The sequence below is a fragment of the Lithobates pipiens genome, unplaced genomic scaffold, assembly GCF_037356315.1.
Source record: "Lithobates pipiens isolate NorthernLeopardFrog02 unplaced genomic scaffold, aLitPip1_a1.2 Scaffold_16, whole genome shotgun sequence".
NCBI classification, from domain to species: Eukaryota; Metazoa; Chordata; class Amphibia; order Anura; family Ranidae; genus Lithobates; species Lithobates pipiens.
The window spans coordinates 230,432,192-230,454,968 of record NW_027507748.1 but is presented as its reverse complement, the minus strand read 5'-3'; positions in this window follow the sequence as shown (position 1 = coordinate 230,454,968).

Below are 22,777 nucleotides of genomic sequence, written 5' to 3'. Positions count from 1 at the left end.
CTTCATTTGTATCAACTAGGGAAGAATATATTTTGCTATAAGATCTATTTGAATTTGTTTGGATGACAAGGCTCACAAGCACTATAACAATTTTAGATGAGGTTCTCTCTGGACTATTTTTCTTAAGAAGTGGTTTTAGTGGGGAAAAAGGTGTATGAAAATTTTTTTTATTAGATACCACAACATGTTTTTTTTTGTTTTTTTTTTTTGCTTCTTTTGGTGTAAAGTAAACTCCTACTAATTGTCTGACATGTCTCAAAGCATTTCTCTACAGGTGTTAAAAGCCTGGAAAATTAGGTCAGTATATTTTCCAATTACCTGTCTGTAACCTTTGCATAAAAGGAGTGAGTTTGCAGAGCAAAATGAGCTCAAACTGAGAACCCACAACTCCTAATTCAGGGGCAGTCCCTTTTTTTTCAGCGTTTCAAAAGATTTATGCTGGTGCCTCACCTCATGGGTCAAATATATAATTCCATTTATTTTCCAGGAAAGCCATTTGTTCCAATGTGGAAGTGAAGCCACCAGTAGAAGCTGACTGTGACACCAGAGAGGGGAAGGCCTTTACTGCAGGAAAGGTAGTATTTTATTTTGTAGTCCAAAGAACAGGAGTAATTCCTTGGTTAGGGGGACATTTGAGGCTGGGTCCTGTATGGCAGACAGTTATATTGTCTTTTTAATACGTGATTAGGAAGAGACAATGGAATCCCAACACTCTATGTACTGGAGAGAAGGAACATGTGACCATAGTGATTTATAAATAGGTTAATTTGACATCCAAGTACATTACTGAATTGTGTATTGATAAGGATGGGTTTTTTCAGCACAGGAACCAAGCCTTGATTCAACACAAGTCTAATAGGAGTAGTAAAGAACTGAACATACTTGAGTTCAGATTGAGCAGAGTTTGGCAAACATTTCTAAAGTTCAGGTGTCAAATCAGAACCCCATCAATGGAAGCCAAATATTAAAAAAGAGTAATGAACAATTTCTAGACTAATATGTAAGGGATTGATAAACAAATGGTATGAAGGGCTGGTCACTGCCCTGAGGGACATATACAGTAATAAACATATACAAAATAAAACCGTTAAAAAAACCTTTTTGGTGCAGAGCAACAATTTTACTAACACTTAATGTGAAACATTAAAAATGAAAAACGTCATTAAATAACATGCTTGGGTTATGCCCTTACTCTGTCTGTGACATGGCACAGATGTAACAGCCTAATACAGCAAAACTAACATTTACAAAGAAAAAAAGTGTTTTAAATTGTCCATAAAATGAAAGTTCCCAGATATGAAGGTCTGGTGTAGATGTTAGTTAGGGACCCCCACACAAATAAAAAAAAAAAAGAATGATGGTGCCCATATTCAAAAACAAAACTAATGTGATCTCCCCTAAATTCAATATCAGACCTTTATCCAAGCTTGTGTCATCTCATTCCCTCACGATCTCCACATGAATGGTTCCTTCCCATCAAAGCACCCTGTCTCCTTGATGTTATGAGGGTCTGCAGGCAGGGGGCTTATCAGAATTTGGAAGTTCTTTTTAACATCACTTTTAACGATACTTATTCACAAAAAGGTACAAAGTGCAAATAAAAATACACACAGTTTTTTAAAAGCCTTTTAATAAAATGATGTGTATCTGATGTCAATCATGTTATCCAGTGATGTATATCCATGTCAACCAGATCCTGCTCACCTACCAAAATAAAAAATAAAAAACACCAAGATGCATTTCATCCTGACAACTGCTCACTCTCTGCTGACAACTGGGGCAGAAAAAAGCTGATAAGAACAAAGAGGCAGGGTTTTTGGGGTGATGGATAAATTACTTTATATTGTGTTTGTAAAATATTGTTGGAACTATTGCATTGTTTTAAAGAACCTTTAACTACCTGTATTTAGCTGGGGTGTGTGGCCTGGCATTTGAGAGGATTCCTCTGCTTCTCACGTCTTGAGATAAAATGGTATGCCTTGCAAAATTGTGTAGACTAATAAGATAAAAGACTATGCAGCAAGTGCCTAGCATCTTGCACAGGGCATGGATATTGTGGCCCCATCAACAGCACTGGTCTTACTGCTCATGGAGAAGATTCATACAGCTCCTGAAGTATTTGTTAGTTTCTTAGGTTTTTCATATCACATTCTCAATAATACAGTGTCAAGTTTATAAGTCATATGATCGATTTATTTTACTGGAGACATCTTTCTCTCTTCTCATACTAAGAAGATTAACTGAACTGATTTTTTTCTGTCTAATAAGAATTAGATAGAATATCCAGGATTCAAATGATTTAGTCACGGAAAGCCTCCATTAGTCTTTTCTTGATTGCTGTCAAACTGTGGAAAATTGCAATATTAGTTTTAGATTTCTCATCATCTGACATACTTTAGCTGCTGGTCTGCTGTCAAATGAGGTGGGAAGAATCCAGAGGTGTCTGCAAGGCAGACATTTTTCAAACTGAGGAAGATAAATAGTAATGTCACCATAACATTTAGGAAGGTGACTAGACAACTGTTAAAAAATTGCATATCTATATATATCTTAGTACACATTCATAATAAAGAAAAAGCAGAGAAATTGACACCTCTAAAACTGTTATATATTATATAAGTTATATATGTAAATGTCAAATTTAATGTGTAATTAATAATTTATACAGACTATTAAAAACAGAGGTCTTCGTTTATTAAAGTAGATAAACCCGAGAAGGGATACATTGTTATGGTACCCTTGCACCACAGGACTGCCTGCCCATATGGATGTCCAGGCATACAGTAATCACAATATTTGTCATCATCTGGTTTCGTCTTGAATTGGGCTTAAAAGGCATGATACAATCAATGAGCCTAACTTACCTGTTTAGTTTTTAACCAGAAATCAATGTACTATAACAGTTAACCTTTGCCCCATAATCTGGTGATTATTCTAACATGCCTTCTCATGATGCTGGAACATGCATTGTAAATGTATTTCTGTCTCTCACACACAACAAACCTGGCTACACCAAGTTATTTAAATTTACTACAACATAATGGGGTTGATTTACTAAGGCTCCGTTTGAAAGGGAAGTTGTAATTTGCATGGGAATTATTTTCCACAGCACAACGAGTTGGGTGAAGCTTTGCTGACTCCCATCTTCCAATGTGCAAGCCCTGTGCAAGCAAAAATGCTGTTATTTTAGTTTCCCTGCATGTAATTGAGCATTCTTTGGAAAGTGAAATTTCACCTCATTCACTAAGTTCTGGGAAAAATTCTATTGCAAAGTGCAACTTCTCTTGCAGTGTGAACAGCCTATTTGCATTTAGTAAATCAACCCCAATGATTCAGTAATATGTTAAAACAAATGAACTTCAGCTGAGAATAGGCTCAATAGAGAACTGATTCAATAATATTAACCCCCCTGACGGTATTCCCGAGTCTGACTCGGGGTGGATTTTTTATACCAAGAGCGGTATCCCCGAGTCAGACTCGGGACTGCATCGCTGGATCCAGGAGGAGGTTTACTTACCTTCTCCCTCGGATCCAGCGTTGTCTCCCCGCTGTACGAGCGAGCCGTGTCTCGCTCGATGCATTACATCGCCGATCTCCGTGCCCTGCGAGCGTTGCGACGCACGGGCACGGAGATCGGCGCCAAATTCAAAAAGTGAAACAAACAGTAAACATACAGTATAATGTAATCTTACAGATTACATTGCTGTATGTAAATATTTCACATCCCCGTTGTCCCTAGTGGTCTGCCCAGTGTCCTGCATGCAGTTTTATATAATAAAAACTGTTCTTTATGCCTGGAAACTGGAGATTGCCCATAGCAACCAAAACTGTCACTGTACATCAAAAATGATTTTAGACCAGCTAGAAAACAGCGATAATAAATTAGAATCACTCGCAGAATTGAGCGATAGCGATTTGTGGGGAGATCCGTCATCAAATACTGAAAAGTAATGACAGTGACAATTCTGCAACTGAGCAAATTTCTGTGTTTTTGATTTGATTACATTATTGAATAATTTTTATTATTGTTATATTATTATTTGGTACAATTATTTATAATTATTTATTATATTATAATTTATGATTTAATTTTTCAAACTTTATCATACCCGGGATGTCTGCTAGACTCTGGTTTGGACAGATTTAAGAGAGTTATTCCTAAGAATTGCAGGACTACAATATAAAACGCCAAATTTTCATGCAAAATAATGGTACCGCTTTTAGCACCTAAAATCCGAAATAATCGTACCGCCAGGGAGGTTAATGCACTTAGTGTTTATTAATGTAATTGAGTTTTGGAAGTTTTCACATCCACATTAAAAAGTCAGTCCTGCCTACTGCCGTCCAGTCCAGTCACAAAAAAAAAAAATCTCATGTGTTCCTGTTTAAAGACTGGCTTTGCTGACATCCCTTCTGGCTCTGGATCCTGCTTCTGGCTTGGCTGACTTTCCATTCCGGTTACTGAACTTTGGCTATGTTTTGACTAGGTTTTTTCTTTTTATTATTAAACAAGTGTGATTTAACTGTACTACTGTCTTGGTCTGATTTTATGGTTTCTGACAATTGGATAAACTTGAAGCAGCAGCACTCCCATCGATCATTTTAGAATGCAAAACAATAACAATTCAATGATGCATATGGTTGATTACATGGGGTTATAATAACAATTCATTATAATAGAGCCACATGAACTAATCTATGTATATGACAAGAAAAGTTAATGACAAAAAAGCCCCTTCTACATTTGCAAAAAATTATGAACATACTGCACACGGTTAGGACAGGTGAACGTCCACAAAGGACGCCAAAGGATTATTTGGCAAATGATTGCCAAATAAGCAACCCACACAGTCAGATCCACATCTACCTCAAGCTATACAATTGGCCTGTATGATACTACTTTGTTGAGGCCCGGTGGAGTGGTGGCATTAAGTTGTTCAATCCACTGAGTCTCATGTTGCAAAATGGTCCTGTCCCAGTCACCTCCTCTGGGATCCTGGGGGATCACCTCAAGGACCAGGAATTTGACCACCTGAGAATCAAACCTATGATAAAGTAAAATATGGCGACCAACTGTAGTCAGTTTCCTATTGGTGGAATAATATACATGATCATCGATATGTTGGTGGAATTCCCAGAGGGTTTTGCCCATGTAGAAGGCATAGCAATTACATATCATCAAATATATAACCCCTGTCATGCCACAGTTGGCAAAAGTATTTCACCATTGGGTAGTTTATATGTAGTGCCTTCAAGAACCCAAAGGCAACGTGAAAACTATCCACACTCGGAGGTGCCAGAAGGACCGGGTAGGGATGGTGCTGTAGTGTCATAATGACAACTCGTTAATCGACCCTGGAGAGAAAAAGTTCTCCTAAAGACCAATTCAAGGGTTGTCCTGACATATTTGCTATGAACTTGATGTTCAGCCAACAAATGCCAATGATTGGACAAAATGTTACAGATTTAATGGTGATGAGCTGAGTATCTCGTGATAATTCTGACTGATCAGGTGGTTTTGACTTGGGAGGGTCATATAATAACGAGGTTCTGGTATGCGACAAGGCCCAATTAAATGCCTTCCTGAAGTTCATTCGTGAGTAGCCTCTAAGTAGTCAGTTTACCATTGTTGGAATAATATACATGATCACTGATGACCATTGCGCTCGCACAATGACCCTACCTGTGGACAAAAATTATCTTCACTTGTGCAGTTTCTGCAAAGTCACAGAATACTGTGAACCAGGGGCTGAGAATGTGAATAATAAACTGAAATTATCATCAAATAAGTAAAGTGTCACAGTGCAACTAAATATCAATAAGTGAAGTGCAAATAAATACCAATGTATAAAGGAACCGTAGCATAAAGTGATAAAAATATCATACAATGATAGAGAGTAACTAAAGTGTTGTATGCAAATAGTGGTAAAAAGTAGTGCTTCATAAATCTAACAATAGGTCTAATCACATATCTCCACAAATGTTTCAAGATATAAGTGGGAGTCCTGCTCGTCATAAGTATGTAGTCCTGGCAGTTCTACTGCGTCCCAGAGGCTCCTCACATGATCCGGGTAGCTGGGAAAGGTTCTGGTGTGATGTTGTGCTGAAGAGCTGTACACTCAGGAAAACCAGGAACCCTGCAGTACTACATACTTATGATGAGCAGGACTCCCACTTATATCTTGACACATTTGTGGAGGAATTTAAAAGGGAGAAATATCATTGGCTTCACCTGCAGTGTACATCGGTCCAAACAGGACCCCGTCAGAAGTATCAGAATAACACCAATTATCTGTTGACGCAAGTTATTATATATAGCTATAAGGTGAGTTCTGTGACACCATAACCCAGGAGAAAACAAATGTAATTCTATATGAATAGCACCACCGAATAATACCTCCTATTAATTATAATAGCAACATTCAGTCACATATTTGGATTATCACTTTGCTCTTTATAGACTAATTCTAGTCGAAATATTCGGACTATCCAAACATTTGATGATATATCTACATATTTGTTTCTTCAATCCATTCATTTTTTATCTGCTGGTTTATATCTGCTACCATTTACATGATTAGACCTATTGTTAGATAGGAACTACTTTTTACCACTATTTGCATACGACACTTTGGTTACTTTCTATCATTGTATGATATTTTTAGCACTTTATGCTAAGGTCACTTTATATATTGGTATTTATTTGCAATTCACTTATTGATATTTAGTTACGATGTGACACTTTTTTGATATTTAGTTGCACTGTGACACTTTACTTATTTGATGATCATTACAGTTTATTATTCACAAATAAGATATTATTGCACTATTGCGTAAGTTTATAGAGAATCTATTTCTCTCATTTAAGTGATTTATTTCACATTGCGCAAAATCACTTTACATTTACTTATATCCCATTACACGTATATGAATATCTGATCCCCTCCTTTAAGGTTACTACTAGGCTCCACTATAACCTCTTTACCTGCAATGACCTACTTTGAAATCCCAATATTATTAGCTCTTACATGCTTATACAGCTGAGTCATATTCATTCTAAGTTCCCAAACTCTAAATATAATGTACCCGCGGATGTATGGAAATACTTATCTTCTAAGACTCCACAGTCTAAAGGTATCTCATGGTTCTACAGGGCCTTCCAAGGGAGATTCACTAAAACTCTCAACATGCTTAACTGGGAAAGGGACTTGGGTCTATTCTTTATGCCTTTTGATTGGCAGAATGCTATTCAATCTGGGTTAAAAAAAAATTTCATTGTGTAATCCAGTAGGACCTAGCCCTTAAAGCTTTTACACAGACGTACCTTACACTGCATAGACTCTCCTAGATCTACCCTGATTCCTCTGCCTTATGCTGGAGAGGCTGTGGATCAAAGGGTCACTTATTACATAAACCATGGGACTGTAAAAGTCTCTTTAGCTTCTGGTATTCTATTTTCCCCAGGTTTGGCTATCCTTAAAGCGGGAGTCTGCCGGGAGTCCGCGTTTTTTTTTTTTTTTAAAAGCCAGCAGCTACAAATACTGCAGCTGCTGACTTTTAAAATAGTGACACTTACCTCTCGTCTCTCGGGTGCTGCCGCCGCCATCTTGGGTATGGGAATCAGGAAGTGGAGCCTTTCGGCTTCATTTCCCGGTTCCCTACTGCGCATGCGCGAGTCGCGATGCGCAATAAGGATAGTCCCCGCTGTCTCTGGGATCCATGTGTTTCCCAGCAGGCAGCGGGGAACTTTCGGAAAGGGGCGTAGATTCTGTGGAAAGGGGCGTGCCTTCTGCAGAATCTACGCCGGAAGTGGGTGCAGATACCTGTACTGTACAGGTACCGTCACCCCCCTCCCCCCTGAAAGGTGCCAATTGTGGCGCCGGAGGGGGGGAGGATTCCAATGAGCGGAAGGTCCACTTTAGGGTGGACCTCCGCTTTAATCTTACTCTAAAATAATGCATTTAACATACAAGTTATCAATATTCAATACCATTTCTTCACAGGCAAAGTATCTTGATTATGGCTCCAATGGGAGAAACTCAATGTGCACTGTCAGGGGAAATCCTTTTTTTTTTATACCAAATGCTAGAGAATGCAAAATCAGGCTCACTTCTGCATAGAGGATCGGAGGAAGGAGAAGATGAAGGAAGAAACTGAAGGATGAAGGAAAGAAGAAGACCAGATGAAAGAAGATGAAAGAAGAAGACTTTAATAAAGGAATTGTCAAAAACTGTCTCTTGTCATTTTTAACACTTTGGTCACTTTTTGGTGAAATGGTAGGGGTACATTTGTACCCCCTTACCATTTCACACAGTGGGGATGGCCGGGATCTGGGGGTCCCTGTGTTAAAGGGGACTTCCAGATAATGATAAGCCCCCCACCCGCAGACTCCCACAACCACCGGCCAGGGTTGTGGGGATGAGGCCCTTGTCCTCATCAACAAGGGGACAAGGTGCTTTGGGGGTACCCCAAAGCACCCTCCATATGTTGAGGGCATGTGGCCTGGTATGGTTCAGGAGAGGGGGGCACTCTCTCATCCCCCCGTCTTTTCCTGTGGCCTGCCAGGTTGTGTGCTCGGATAAGGGTCTGGTATGGATTTTGAGGGGGAACCCCATTCCATTTTTTTTGGCTTCCCTTAATATCCATACCAGACCTGAAGCGCCTGGTATGCTCTTGGAGGGAAACCCATGGAGTTTTTTTTTTTATTAAAGTCGCCTGGCCTGGGGGCGACTTAAAGTCATGTTGTAAGTTGCCCTAAGTTGCGCTGTGATTCACACTCAAGTCGTGTCCAAGTTGCCTCCCAAAGTCATGCTGGAAGTCGTGTTGCCCCTGTGTGAATGGACTCTTAATGATACGGCGTGCGCTATTATCAATGGCATATTATCTCATGCGTCAGCATATTATCTGTTGCGCTTCTGCGTATGAACCGGTGCAGCACATTCATCTTAGTAAATTACCCACTTTAAGTTTTATTTTATTTATTTGTTTAAATAAAGGACTTTATGTACTCTGTATTCATTTACATGGTATATGGAGTACCTTATTGTTAAAGGGGGCTCCCAAATTCCAATCTGCCTCCTGCCTGCAGACCCCCGCAACCAGTGGACCAGGCTTGTGAGGAACAGGCCCTCATCAACGTGGAGACATTATGCTTTTTCAGGGATGTCTGTCCCTGCCAATGTAACCCCCCTATGTGGCCTGGTATGAGTCATGAGGAGGGGGTGCTTGGATAAAGGTCTGGCATTAATTCTTTGGCAGCACCCTTTAAATCTATATGGGTCTATGCTGTGCTTTTTCATTTTTTTTCTACATTGGGATCCCCCATAATATTCATACCAAACCTGGAGTGTCTAGAATGAATTATGCAGGAAATTAAACTATCAGTCCAGGGATGTGTAGATGAGGCCCTTGTCTCCATCTGGCATGGTTCAGAAGGGAACGTGAGAATGCTGGAGGCTGCAATCTGGTATGCATTTTAGAAGGGACTGTTTTTATTTTAGTTTATTGTTTTTAATTATGTTTATTATTATCATTTACAAATAACTTTGCATGTTTTGTATCATGTTGGTTTCAATTTAAATATAACAAATTATAGAATAAAATGTATACTTTTTACAATAACGTTACTCATTTTCAACACTGGCTGGTCTTTTTTTTATTTTACATCTTTTTGTCTATAAACTATTTAGACAATAAACAGATTTTTTGTAACACAACATTGACAAAAAAAAAGCCCAGTTTGCACTCCAAAATACAGTGTATGTATAGCTTTGTTATCTTAAGAAATGAAAATATTATTGTTGAATAAACGGGTCCATTGTTCAGCTTAAAGCGGAGTTCCACTCATTTGTACGTTTATTTAATCTTTTAAACTTTTAATATACAGACACTCACCTGTCCCGTGGTCCAGTGATGCGTCCACCCAAAGCCTCACTTCTCCCCCCCACCTTTACGTGGCGCAGGCATTTCAAGTGTGGGCATCTGGCTGTGACAGCTTGCGGCTTCACAGGCAGGTGTGCACTGCGCATGCGTGAGAGGCGCTTCGCTTTCTTAGTTGCCAGGCAATCTTCTCGGACCTGTGACATTTCCCAGAAGATTCCAGAGAGGGAGGGGAGAGGAGGAGTCGCTTAGGCAGCAAGGCAACAAGAGAAGGAAGTGGGAGCTGGGTACCTGTCAAAACTAAATACCAGCTCCCCCCCCCCCCCAAAAAAAAATGATATGCCAAATGGGGCATGTAAGGGGGTGAGGAGTGCTTAAAGTGAAAATTCCACTTTTGGGTGAAACTCCACTTTTGGGTGAAACTCCAATTTAAGATCATATGGGGTATAAAGGTAAGAGAGATGAAGTAAAGATGTCACAAGCCATGCATGAGTGCCCAGTACCATTTAAGGGTTGGATGGAGGAAAAAAAAAATATTGTACAAATTAATGTGACCAGTTATTATTAGTAGAAGTCTTGCTGTTTCCCATGAGTAACAACTTTTTAATCTTCTTTGTGGGTTTTAACTGCATTCAAACCAGTGAATATATTTTGTGTTTCTTCATACCGTAATGCAGAAATTGAATTTTAATTTTCCTTACACTAATAGACTAATAAGCAATAGATAGATGTTTCTAGGTAGACCATTTTTTTGATGAAGAAAGATGCCTTTTACAGTAATAATGTCACGTTCATCTTATTTTGAAATTCAAGTCACGCTTGCACCTTACAGACATACATTTAATCATGGCAGATATTAAAAGATGTAAACTACCGTATTTATTGTTGCATGACAGATGGGAAGGGGTCTGGAAAAAATCCAGTCACAATTCATTGATTTCTACAATAATAATTAAACATGTTATTTACAATAACCTTCCCTTAACAAATTCCAAGCAAAGGTTTGTATGTTACTAAGCATTCATATAGCATGAGGCAGCCATAACATGCAGAAGAATAAATTAGAATCAAGAACCAATTTTTAGGGATATTTCAAAGTATGGAAACAATGCTTACTTTTGCCATTCATTTAATTACCCTTAAAGTGTATTTCCACAGATTTATATAACACCTAACATATTTGATACATGTATCCCATTCACATAGCTTAGCTTAAACATATTGTTTACCCTTTCACTTGCTTTTTTAACTCTTCTATGTAATGTTATAGAGGGAGCTGGGGAGTTATGTTTACCATAATTAACCCTGGCTTTACTGTGTGGCAGATCTTCATTATCAGTTGTAAGCTAGATGTGTGCACGGTCTGACCCAACAAAGAGTTTACAATTTCAGGGCTTGGGTGGTAGATTATATTTAAATGTGCTTTAACCACTTGCCAACCACCCGCCGCAGTTATACTGTGGCAAGGCGGCTCTGCTGCATGAATCACCATGCCGGTATGGCAGTTCATGCTGTAGCATCTGTGGGCGAGAGCATGTGCCAATTGGTCAGCAGGGGAGCCAATCAGCGGGTCCGGTGGACTCGATCTTATTTTTCTGTTATGCAGGAAGATGGATCTCTGTGTTATCCTAGACTGCCCATCCCCCATACAGTTAAAAAAAACACACCCAGGGAACACAGTTAAACCCTCGATCGTCCCTGATGTTAACCCCTTCCCTGCCAGTGTCATTAGTACAATGTCAGTGCATATTTATAGCAACAATCACTGTAATAATGTCACTGGTTCCCAAAAAAGGGTCAAAAATGTCAGTTAGGTGTCCGATCTGTCCTCCACAATGTCACAGTCCCACTAAAATCACTAATTGCCAAAATTACTTGTAAAAAAATTAAATGATAAATATGGCATAAATCTATCCCCTAGTTTGTAGACGCGATAACTTTTTCAAAAACCAATCAATATACGCCTATTGGGATTTTTTTAACCAAAAATATGTAGTAGAATACATATTGGCCTAAATTGATGAAGAGATATGATTCGTTATTTTAAATTTTTTATTGGGGATGTATTATAGCAGACAATTAAAAATATTGTTTTGTTTTGTTTTGTTTTTTTAATTGACAGGTTTTTTTTGTTTATAGTGTAAAAAATAAAAACTGCAGAGGTGATCAAATACCACCAAAATAATCTAATTGTGGGAAAAAAGGACACACATTTTTGGGTACAGCATTGCACGACCACACAATTGTCCGCTAAAGTAACATAAGTGCTGTATTGCAAAAAATGGCCTGGTCATTAAGGGGGTAAAACCTTCCGGGGCTGAAGTGGTTAAAAAAGTGTATGTTAATTCCATTAAAAAAATGTCCCTCAGTCTGTTCCCTAATTGCACATTGCAAACTATTTTGAACAATATAAGTTGCCCATAGAGTCCTATGTATATACCTGCTCCAAAGAGACAACTATTACTATGGTAAAAAAAAAAATCTATTTCTAATTGTTTTTAGGTATGATGTGTGAATTTTTTTTTGTTTTATAAATGTATTTTTATTGAGAAAAAGATTTCTTTCACAGAACAAAGTATATATGCTTCCGATACATACAATCAAAATTAATATTGCAGCTGTAACAGCAAGTACCGCCGCAGGCGGGATATCAAATGTCGGTAACTGAAAATATCACATTAAAGGGGAAGGAACAGGATACACCACGGATTCGCATATAAAGATGCATAGTTAAACCAAGTACCGTATTTTATAGAGGTAACACAGGGGTAGGATCTCGGGAGTGAGCCATGGGAACAATTTCCTGGAAGCTCATGTCTATACATCGGGGTGTTGCCTCAGGATTCGATGTAGAGTTGTCCCATCTGTCCCATATTTTAGAAAATTTAGGTAGAGAGTCTTGTACCAAAGCAGTCACATGTTCCATTCTACATATGTTTGCAATAGCGGAAATCAACTGAGAGTGGGTTGGGGGAGAGGAGGACAACCAAAGAGCAGGTATCACTCTCTTGGCAGCTAGGAGGACATATGCTGTCAGCTTCTTAGCGCTTTTTGAAAGCGTCGCAACAGGCAGGCCCAGCAAGTAATGCCTCGGGTCTAAAGGGATGGTGATCCCCAACACGGTATGGAGTAGGGATTGGACCATAGACCAAAAAGGTACAATTAAGGGGCAACTCCAAAAAATGTGATAATGAGTGCCCTCATGTCATAGGCACCTCCAGCACATCTTAGATATAGAGGGGTCATATTTGTGTAGCATTTCAGGGGTTTTGTACCAAAACATCAGTACCTTGTAGGCTGTCTCTCTCTGCTCCACGCACCTGGAAACCTTGGAGGTGGACAACCAAACATCTTGCCATTGAGAGAGGGTTAAGGGAGTCTGTAAAATAGTGGCCCATTTCCTCATATAGAGGTGAGCCTCCGCGGTGGGAGCAGTAGAATTGTGAAGAATGCTGTATATAATGGATATGAGGCCCTTCTGGCAAGGACCCTGGGAACATAAAGTTTCAAAGGTGGTAGGATTGACCAGAGCCAGGTCAGGGGATCTGGAATGAAAATAGTGTTTAAATTGGAGGTATGAAAATAGGAGTTGGCTCGGGATATCATACTTATTCTGAAGTTCTAAAAAGGATAGAAATTTACGAGATATCGGGTTTACTAGGTGGCGAAGTTGGAAGATACCCGAACTGAACCAGGGGTACATATTCTTCAAGGAGAGACTATCAGGTATGTCTGGATTGAAAACGACATTTAACATAGGTGAGCATGGAGAAGAGAGAGAGTACCTCCCATAAAAATTTTTTCCATATGGATAGAGTAAATAACATCGGCCCAAGGAGTATGCGTCTAAGATGAGCCATAGAGGAGGGCAGATCTGACCACAGCATGGAGCAAGGGTGAACAGGACCAATGACACTCATTTCAAGTTCCGACCATCTACTGGTAGCGAAATAGGACGACCAGGAGATAGCCGGCAGAAGGTGAGTCGCATAAAAGTACTTCACTATATCAGGAGCTCCCAATCCCCCATGAGACCGCGGAGCAAAGACCACGGTCTGGGCGATTCTGTGCATTTTATTTCCCCATATAAATTTAGTGAAGGCCCGTTGAATATTCCGAAGCTGAGACATGGAAATAGCAATTGGTAACGTTTCAAAGAGATACAAAAATTTAGGGAGTATGGCCATTTTTAATACATTAATCCTACCCAGGAGGGACAGAGGGCAAGTTGACCAGCTTCTGAGCAGACTATGTGTTTCCGCTATCAGAGAGACAAAGTTAGCTTCGTATAAGGAATTATATGTAGCGGTCAAATTAATGCCAAGGTATTTAAGGGAGACCGGGCACCAATGGTAGGGGAAGTCATTCTTTAAAGAAGCCAGAAGTGGAGGAGGTATGTGGATGGGGAGCGCTTCAGTTTTAGTCGTGTTAACCCTATACCCCGAGAGTTTACTGAATGTATCCAGGAGTGTATGAAGTTTGGGGAGGGAAATTTGAGGTTTCGTCAAGGTGAGGAGGATGTCATCTGCAAAAAGGGACAACTTATATTCCTTCAGTTTGAGAGAAATCCCGCTTATATCTGAGTCTTCCCTTATAGCTGCGGCCAAGGGCTCAAGGCATAATATAAACAACAGGGGGCATAGGGGACATCCCTGTCTAGTGCCGTTACTATGCGTAAAGAGTGGGGATCTATAAGATGCCAATTGGACCTGAGACGTGGGAAGTGAGTACAAGGCCTGCAGGGCTGACAGGAAAGAACCAGAAAAACCAAAACGCTGGAGCGTGGCAAACATGTACGGCCATCCCAGCCTATCAAAGGCTTTTTGTGCGTCTAAACTCAAAATAATGGCAGGGCGGGATGTCTTGTCGAGCAGGTCTATAAGATCGATAGTGCGTCTAGTGTTATCACCGGCACGTCTACCCAGGACAAATCCCACCTGGTCATTATGGACCAGGGCGGGAATCATCGAGGAAAGTCTATTAGCTAAAATTTTGGTGAAGATCTTATAATCGGAGTTAAGTAAGGCTATGGGTCTGTAATTGTCCGGTAGGGTAGGGGATTTACCCGGCTTTGGGATAACCGTTATGTGCGCATGTAGGAATTGGGAATGAGGCACTCTACCTTTCTGTAAAGAGGAAAAAAGATTTAGCAAATGAGGGCTCAGAGTCGGAAGGAAAGATTTATAATAGATATAGGGAAGTCCGTCTGGGCCTGGGGATTTATGGGATGGGAGAGCTTTTACTACCGCAGCCAATTCCTCTGGCGTGACGGCAGCGTTCAGGGTATTCACCTGGGAAGAGGACAAGACTGGTAGTTTCAATGAGGTGCAGAAGTCATTAAAGTTATCTTGGGAGAAAGCGTGGTTGGGATCGGAGGTTAGGCAGTTATATAGTTTCTTATAAAAAGCACCAAAAACTTTAGACATTGTTAAGGGGCAATAGGTTGGTGTGCCATCCGACTGAATAAGAAGATCGGGGTAGGAGTGGAATGGGCGGGGTTTGAGCTTATTCACCAACATCCTATGAGGCTTGTTAGCGAACTCATAACATTTCTGTTTTGCCCAGAGTAGGGCTTTGGAGCATCTATGCAAATCTAATGATTTTAACCGTTCGCGTAGGGAGGTCACTGCGCGGAGACGAGACACCGAAGGGGAGGACAGGAGCAGAGCTTCAGCTTTTTGCAACTGAGAAAGAATATCTAGTCTCTGCGCTGCCGAGTCCCGCTTAAGGCGGGAGCCGGCTGAGATACATTCTCCTCTAAAGAAGGCCTTGTGCGCCTCCCAAAGGGTGGATACGTCCCGCACAGATCCCACGTTAAATCGGAAAAAGTCAGTTAAACTTTAAGATAAATGAGCCTTAGTGACCGGATCCCGGAGAAGGAAGTCATTAAGTCTCCAATGACATGTCCTGGGTGTAGAGGAGGAGAGGGTAAGGTCGAGCTGGACCGAGGCATGATCCGACCACGTCATGGGGTTCAACTCTGAGGCTACTGCCGACGTCAGTAGAGGTGCCGTTACAAAAATATAATCCAATCTAGAGTACATTTTATGTGGGGGGGAATAAAAAGAAAATTGGCGGTGTGTGGGGTGTTTAATCCTCCAAATATCTAGCAGGTGATGGGATCTAATAAGCTTGCGAAACGCAGTGGATTGACGTTCAGTTTTGGAAGAGGGGTTACCTGGGAAAAGAGTTTGTCTGTCCCTCTTAGCGGACATGGTCATATTAAAGTCCCCGCCAATGATCATGAATGGCTGGGCATAGGAGCCCAGAGCATCCAAGACCCCAGAGAGGAACTTAACCTGACCCGAATTTGGGGCGTAAATATTAACTATAGTAAGTGAGCGGGATAAGTAGTCGCAGTCCAGGAGAATGTATCTACCCTGAGGGTCAAGGAATGAGGACTTCACCCGCAACGGGCAGGTTTTTTTAATCAGTATCGCGACCCCTGCTTTACCAGAGGGATCGGAAGCCATAAAAGAAACCGGAAAATGTTTAGCAGCAAATTTAAGAGAGCCTCCTGGGCGGAAGTGAGTCTCCTGGACTAGGACCACGTCTGCGTTGGAGGACTTGAACTCCTTCAGAGCCAACCATCGCTTATGAATAGAGTTCAAGCCTTTAACATTGTATGTAAGTACCCTTAAAGCCATTGTGCACCAAGTAGTTGAAGCTTAAAGTACCCATAACCAACATACAATAAACAAATATACCTGAGTAAACCAAGGAAATACTGGGAGCCGTGGTGTATCCTAGGAAGGAAAAGCGAGTAGAAACATATAATAACAACAATAATGCATCTAGAGATTGAAAAAGACAACAGCCAAAATGGGCAAAAAATGAAAAAAAGGCCAAAAAAAAGGCCTAAAAAGTAAAAAAGTAAACTATAAGTAATAGCAAAAAGGCCCAGGGGGTAAAAACCACCCAGGAGTCCGCAGCCGCAGCCGCGGAACAAAAGGAGGCACATCAGGGGTACCTGCTCATCTAGAGGGACCCCGCCACCTTCCAGAAAAAAGCTATAGGCAGCGTGAACAATATACCATAGTCCCAATCAACAAAAACAAAAAGAAAAGTCACAACCCGTAAATAGGGGTGCGAATACCCCCTGTCAAGAGGGAAGAAAAAAAAAAAAAAAAAACACAAACATGGCGAAATAGGGTCCGAAGCCAAGATACAGCACTTAAATGTTCTCTTCAAGGAGGTAGTCTGGGATGCAAGTTCCGCTGGGGAGTAGAGAAGGATTTCTGCAATCTCTGACGAGCTGGGGTCCAAATCCGTGTCGGGATGGCCGTGGGTCTGGGTGTCGTTGGAAGCGGGACAGGGTCTTCGTCAGGCAGTGGTGGCAAACCCAGACTGCGTATGAAAGCTTCACTTTCCTGAAGGTCCCTCATGGAGTATTGAATCCCATCTTTAGTAGCCGAAAGACGAAAGGGGAAACCCCAGCGATACGGAAACTGGTGATTCTGCAGATGGGCAGTTACAGGGCGGAAGCTGCGACGTTTAGCCAAGGTAATGGGGGATAGGTCACTGAAAATTTGTATCTTGGCCCCTTTAAATTCCAGACGAGACTTGTTACGGGTGGCCACAGTCAGAGCTTCTTTGCTGTCGTAGTAGTGGAAGCGTACAATGATGTCTCTAGGGTTGGCCCCGGCTGGGGGCTTTGGGGCTAAAGACCTGTGGGCCCTATCCAATCTCCAATCAATGTCCGGGATTTTAGGGGCGACAACATTGAAGAGGCTGAGAAGGTAAGGTTTAATCTCCCCCTCACTAACGGTCTCGGGGACTCCTCTGATGCGTAGGTTTTGGCGGCGTTCCCTGTTCTCCAAGTCCTCCTGTTGGGACTGGAGCTGTGAGACAGACTGCTTCAAACCGGCATTATCCTCCTCCAAGACGTGTACATATTGCAATAAATCGTCAAATTTGGTTTCCAGGACGTCAGTCCGTTCCCCAATCTGGGCCAGCTCCCCCCGCAGTTCATGGGCGAGTTTGCCCATTTCCTTCGAAACATTACTGGTCAAGTCTTGCAGGAGAACTCGCAGTTTATCATCGAGTACTTCAACTGTAACAGGGGCGGACATCGTGTCAAAGTGGCCCTTTGACAAAGGGTTCGGATTATCTTGTACGGACAGTTGGGAAGCCACTTGTGCGTATGTGGAAGAACCCGGAGTTGGAACAGGGGAGGCCGGCCTGCTTAGGAAGCGATCTAAAGTCTGTGAGGGCCGCAGTTCAGGAGACAGAGATTGAGGGAGGTGTTTCGGACCGTATTTCACCATGAGGCGTTGGGACTAGGCAAACATTCAGTTACACGTGGAGCTCCCCATGTAAAGGTAGCGACTGTGAGCTGTAGGGGAACATTGAAAGGCGGCTAGGGCTCGTAGAGAGTGATCACATGTCTGTCAAGTAAAGGGACCCGGGGTGTGACCCCAGAATAGGACGTTGCAGATTAGGGGGTAGTGGGGGAGTTGGAGCCCAGGTAACACTATGTCACTGGAGTATGAGGAGAGTCTAGGCATAAATCAGGATGCGGCTGAGAGAGATGTAGGCCTCAGGAGGGTGGGTGGAGGGACTGGGTGCACCAAGATGGCCGCTGGTGGGGCCTAGGGCGTGTGTGCAGGACTCAGAGAGGCACCAGAACCAAGTGGGCAGCGATCCAGTGGGGGACAGGCTGAGCTGAGAGTGGGGGCAAAGTTCTCCCTGCAGGAATTGGTGGAGCAGCTGCCAAAAGGGGTTTGCAGGAGGACTGTTTTAGGCCTCGGGTGTACCAAGATGGCCGCCGGGTCTCACCTCTCAGGGCGCAGCTCTGAATCCTCTTCGGGCCTCCGGCGGGCGCTCATCCGGCTCCTGTCTCAGGCGAGGGGGTCCGGTGGGTCCAGTAGGGAGATGCGCCGTGGGATCCGTCTCTGGATACGCCTCGAGAGCCGCCGTCCGGAGGTCTCGAGGTACGGAGTAGGCCGCAAGATGGCGGCGGAGACCGGCCTGTCTCGCCGCTCGCAGCCCCGGGGTCCGTTTCGGCGATGGATCGGCCGAAAATAGCAGCTCCGTCCGGAGCTCGGATGGTCCCTGGGATGGATGGATAGCCTGGAAGGGCGAAAAAACGCCCGGCGGGCACGGATGGCTATAGATGCTGAGAGGTCTCTGCGGAGCTCAGCCAAGGCACATCCCGATGTGTGAATTTTAACACAAAATAGGTATATGCGGTTGATTTACTAAAGGCAGATTAATTGTTCACAAGAGAATGTGCCCTTAGCTGAATAAATGAGGTGAAGCTCTGTTCACTTCCATCTACTAGTTATGTGCAAGCAAAACATATTTTTTCCTTGCATGTACATGGGTATTCCAGGCAAAGTACATTTTTAACACATTCTCTAAGCTAATAGAAAATTCTCTTGCACATTAAAAATGCCCTTACAAAATGAACAGCCTATATGCCTTTAGAAAACCAATAATAGGGTTTTCCAAATATTGACTACAAAGGTGGACATGCACTTTAAATTCATTGCACTTAAATACACAACACTAAATATAAATCCCCCTTGAAAACTGAACTTCAGGCAGTTAAAAAGCACTATATAATGAAGTTCTGTATTCATGAATACATCATTAACTAGATTTCCATAATTTAAATACACAAGAAGCTGATTAGGTGTATTGTAGTGCAGAATCTTGCTGATAGAGCCAGAGAGCAGAATGACAGAGAGATGAGCTATTCAATTTGCTTCTCCTCCTTTCAATGTTCAGTTACAGTAGAGGGGGGAAAATATACAGCTGGACCTTACTAGACAAGGCTGTTCCATGGGTAAGAACAGCTCTAATACATGCATTTCATCAGTATATGTAACCGTTGGCCTAGATTTCAGTTTTAAGGAAAAGATGCGCAATAATGTAAGGTGCTTAATATATATTCTCTTAAAGTACATGCTTGCGAGAAACCTAGAGCTGCCTTCTTCGGAAAATGCTACTTTTCTAGTTATGTTTTATGTTTTCAATAGTCAGTAGTCAAAGTCTTAGAACTAGCATGCAACAATTGAATGTCATAGAAAAGTCAAAATTGCTCTGATTCAGTAACTCAGAAATTATATACACCATTGCGTTTCAATGACAATCATGGAACTAACATTTTCAAAAGGGAAGTCAGAAATAGCAGCCAACATTTTTCTCTAATAGCCGGTTTTCTTTGAAACAAAGACTGATTAATCTACCTCAGTTGCAGGAGAAAAGTGTAAAACCTAAAGGAAATCACTCAAGTTCTTTGGAAACCATACATAATAGCACTGTTTTAAAAGAAAATACAGATTTAAATGGCATATTCATAAATAACAAATACAGCTTTATGATAGCCCGCATTCTCTTTAATTCCATAGGATAAGATTTGTAAAATGTAACAAATATTGAAAATGTACAAGTACCGTATAATAGGCTTCCCAAATTAAGGTTGCAAAAGATCTTTTAACAGTTTACATAGACTCTGTGTCTAGGATTTATATTTGCACTCGTAAGCACCAACCTTAAAGTGATTGTAAAGGTTAATTTAACAAAATAAAATACAATTACAAAAATTTACTTACCTCAGTTGGTTTTGCACAGAGCAGCCCAGATCCTCCTCTTCTCAGGTCCCTTTCTGCTGCTCCTGGCCCCTCCCTCCTATCGAATGCCCCCACAGTCAGCAGCTTCCTATGTGGGCACTGGAGCCGAGTCGCAGTTCCATGTGTCCATTCAGACACAGAGCCCTAACCCTAACCTGGCCCCAGTTCCGTCCCCTCTCTCCCCTGATTGGCTAACTGACTTTGATTGATTGTGTCTCAGCCAATTAGGAGGAGTGTCCCGGATGGCTTAGACATTTGTGGACATCATTGGGGAGAGATGGGGCTCAGGTAAGTATATATATGGAGTGCTGGGGAGGCTGCTACACACAAAAAGTTTTCTAGAATGCATTAAGATATAAAAAAAAAAAAAACCTTCTGCCTTTACAACTCCTTTAACAAAAAAAATACAGATAAATGGTAAAAGTCTGTGACAAATCTATAATATACTACTCCCAACTGTGGGTATAGGATGCAGTATATGGAGGAAATGAAAAAAAATAAAGCTTTACAGTCACTTTATGTTGTTTGTAAAAAGGCTGCAAGTTCTAGGCTTCAGTCCCACCTTGGAGATAAGGGGGACCCCGGATTCCGGTCCCCCACACTATGTGAATGAGTATGGGGTACAATGTACCCCTACCCATGCACCTGTGAAAAGAATGTAAATAAAACACAACACACAAGGGTTAAAAATATTTTACTGTGCAGCTTATTAAAGGGGGCTCACAGATTCCGATAAACCCCCCGCCCGCAGACCCCAACAACCAATGGCCAGGGTTGTTGGGAAAAGGTCCTTCTCCTCATCAAAATGGGGACAAGGTGCTTTGGGGTGGGGGGCCGTGCGCTCAGGAGGGGGGGGGGCGCGCTCGCTTTTCCCCACCCCCTTCCCTGACAGGCCCAGTTGTGTGCTCGGATAAGGGTCTGATATGGACCCAGGGGAGGACCCCCACGCCGATTTTTCAGCGTAGGGCTTCCCCTTTAACTCCATACCAGGTGACTGGGACAGCGACGCTTCCTTCGCTGGTCCCAGCTACCTGGAGCCGTGCTCAAAATGAACAGACTTTTCTCTGTGTGGGTAAAGTCCATTCATTTCAAGAGTACAGCAGACTAGCACACACATGGCTGTATTGTCCAAATTGTGACATATTTTGGTTTAAAACTACTTTCTTAGTCCGCCGGACTTTTGGGTAAAAAAAGTCCGCCAGAGCCCACACACAAGGGGATTGTCCGGCGGACTCGAGTCTACTTTTCTACCGGATTGTTTGATCGTGTGTACGCAGCATTAGAACTACTATTTATTTCAAAGTTTCATGTCTGTAATGTGGTTATGACTAAGGCCTTATAGGCTGAAACATGTCAACCTTTCGTATTTGCATTTGGTCACTGTGGCTTGTTAATAAATATAACATTTTTTAAGCGCAGTCAACAGAGTGCTGATCATCTTTTCCTCACTTTGAATTGGCCTCTACATTTTTTTTTCTACACATTCAAATCTGATCATGTTTACTTTATATAATACGCAATTACTAAAACGATATTCTACAAAGGATCTTTATGCAAGTTACCGTAAAAATGTCTGCCACACCAGATTTGAATACTGATCTACGCTGGGAACGAGCGCTCTAGCACTCTTATTTCCTCATTCAGTCAATGTGAGTGGGAGCTGGTAATTGAAAGACTAGGGGTCATTTCTACTACATGTATTGTATATGGCTCTAATAATCTATTTTCAAGATATATATTTTTCAGTAACAAACAACTTGTTTTATGCTGTATACCTGTTTTGTTCCCTGTGATTATGTTAGTACAGAAATACCTTTGACTATTAGATCAATTTAAAGTGGTTGTAAACTCTCTAGTTAAACTTGCTAATGCTACTGGTCACTGCCTGTGAAAGTTGACTCACTTGTATAATCTTGTGACAATCCATCCTGCAATCTTTTATGATGTCACAGGGACATGCTCAGTTCAGCATTTGATTCACAGCATGCTGTGTGTGCCGTTTCTGTAACAGCATGCCAGGTCTGTAATTTCTCCTGAAAACGGCACAGCTAGGAAGGATCATGATACTCTGCATTCCTCAGTTTCCTGGTTTCCCCCCCTTGTGACTGAGACGTGAACCAATGTATCTCATATCTCAGTTCACACGAGAAAGAAAAAGCATCTGCAGCTGTTATAGGAGAGGAAGGGTGGAAATGATGTCCACAGCAGAGACAGGAATCCTTACCTAAGATGGAGCAGCCGATACCCAGAAGAGTATATCATTTATAAAACTTCAAAAGGGTAATTGCAAAACAGCTTTTACTGAGATTACAATGTGCAAG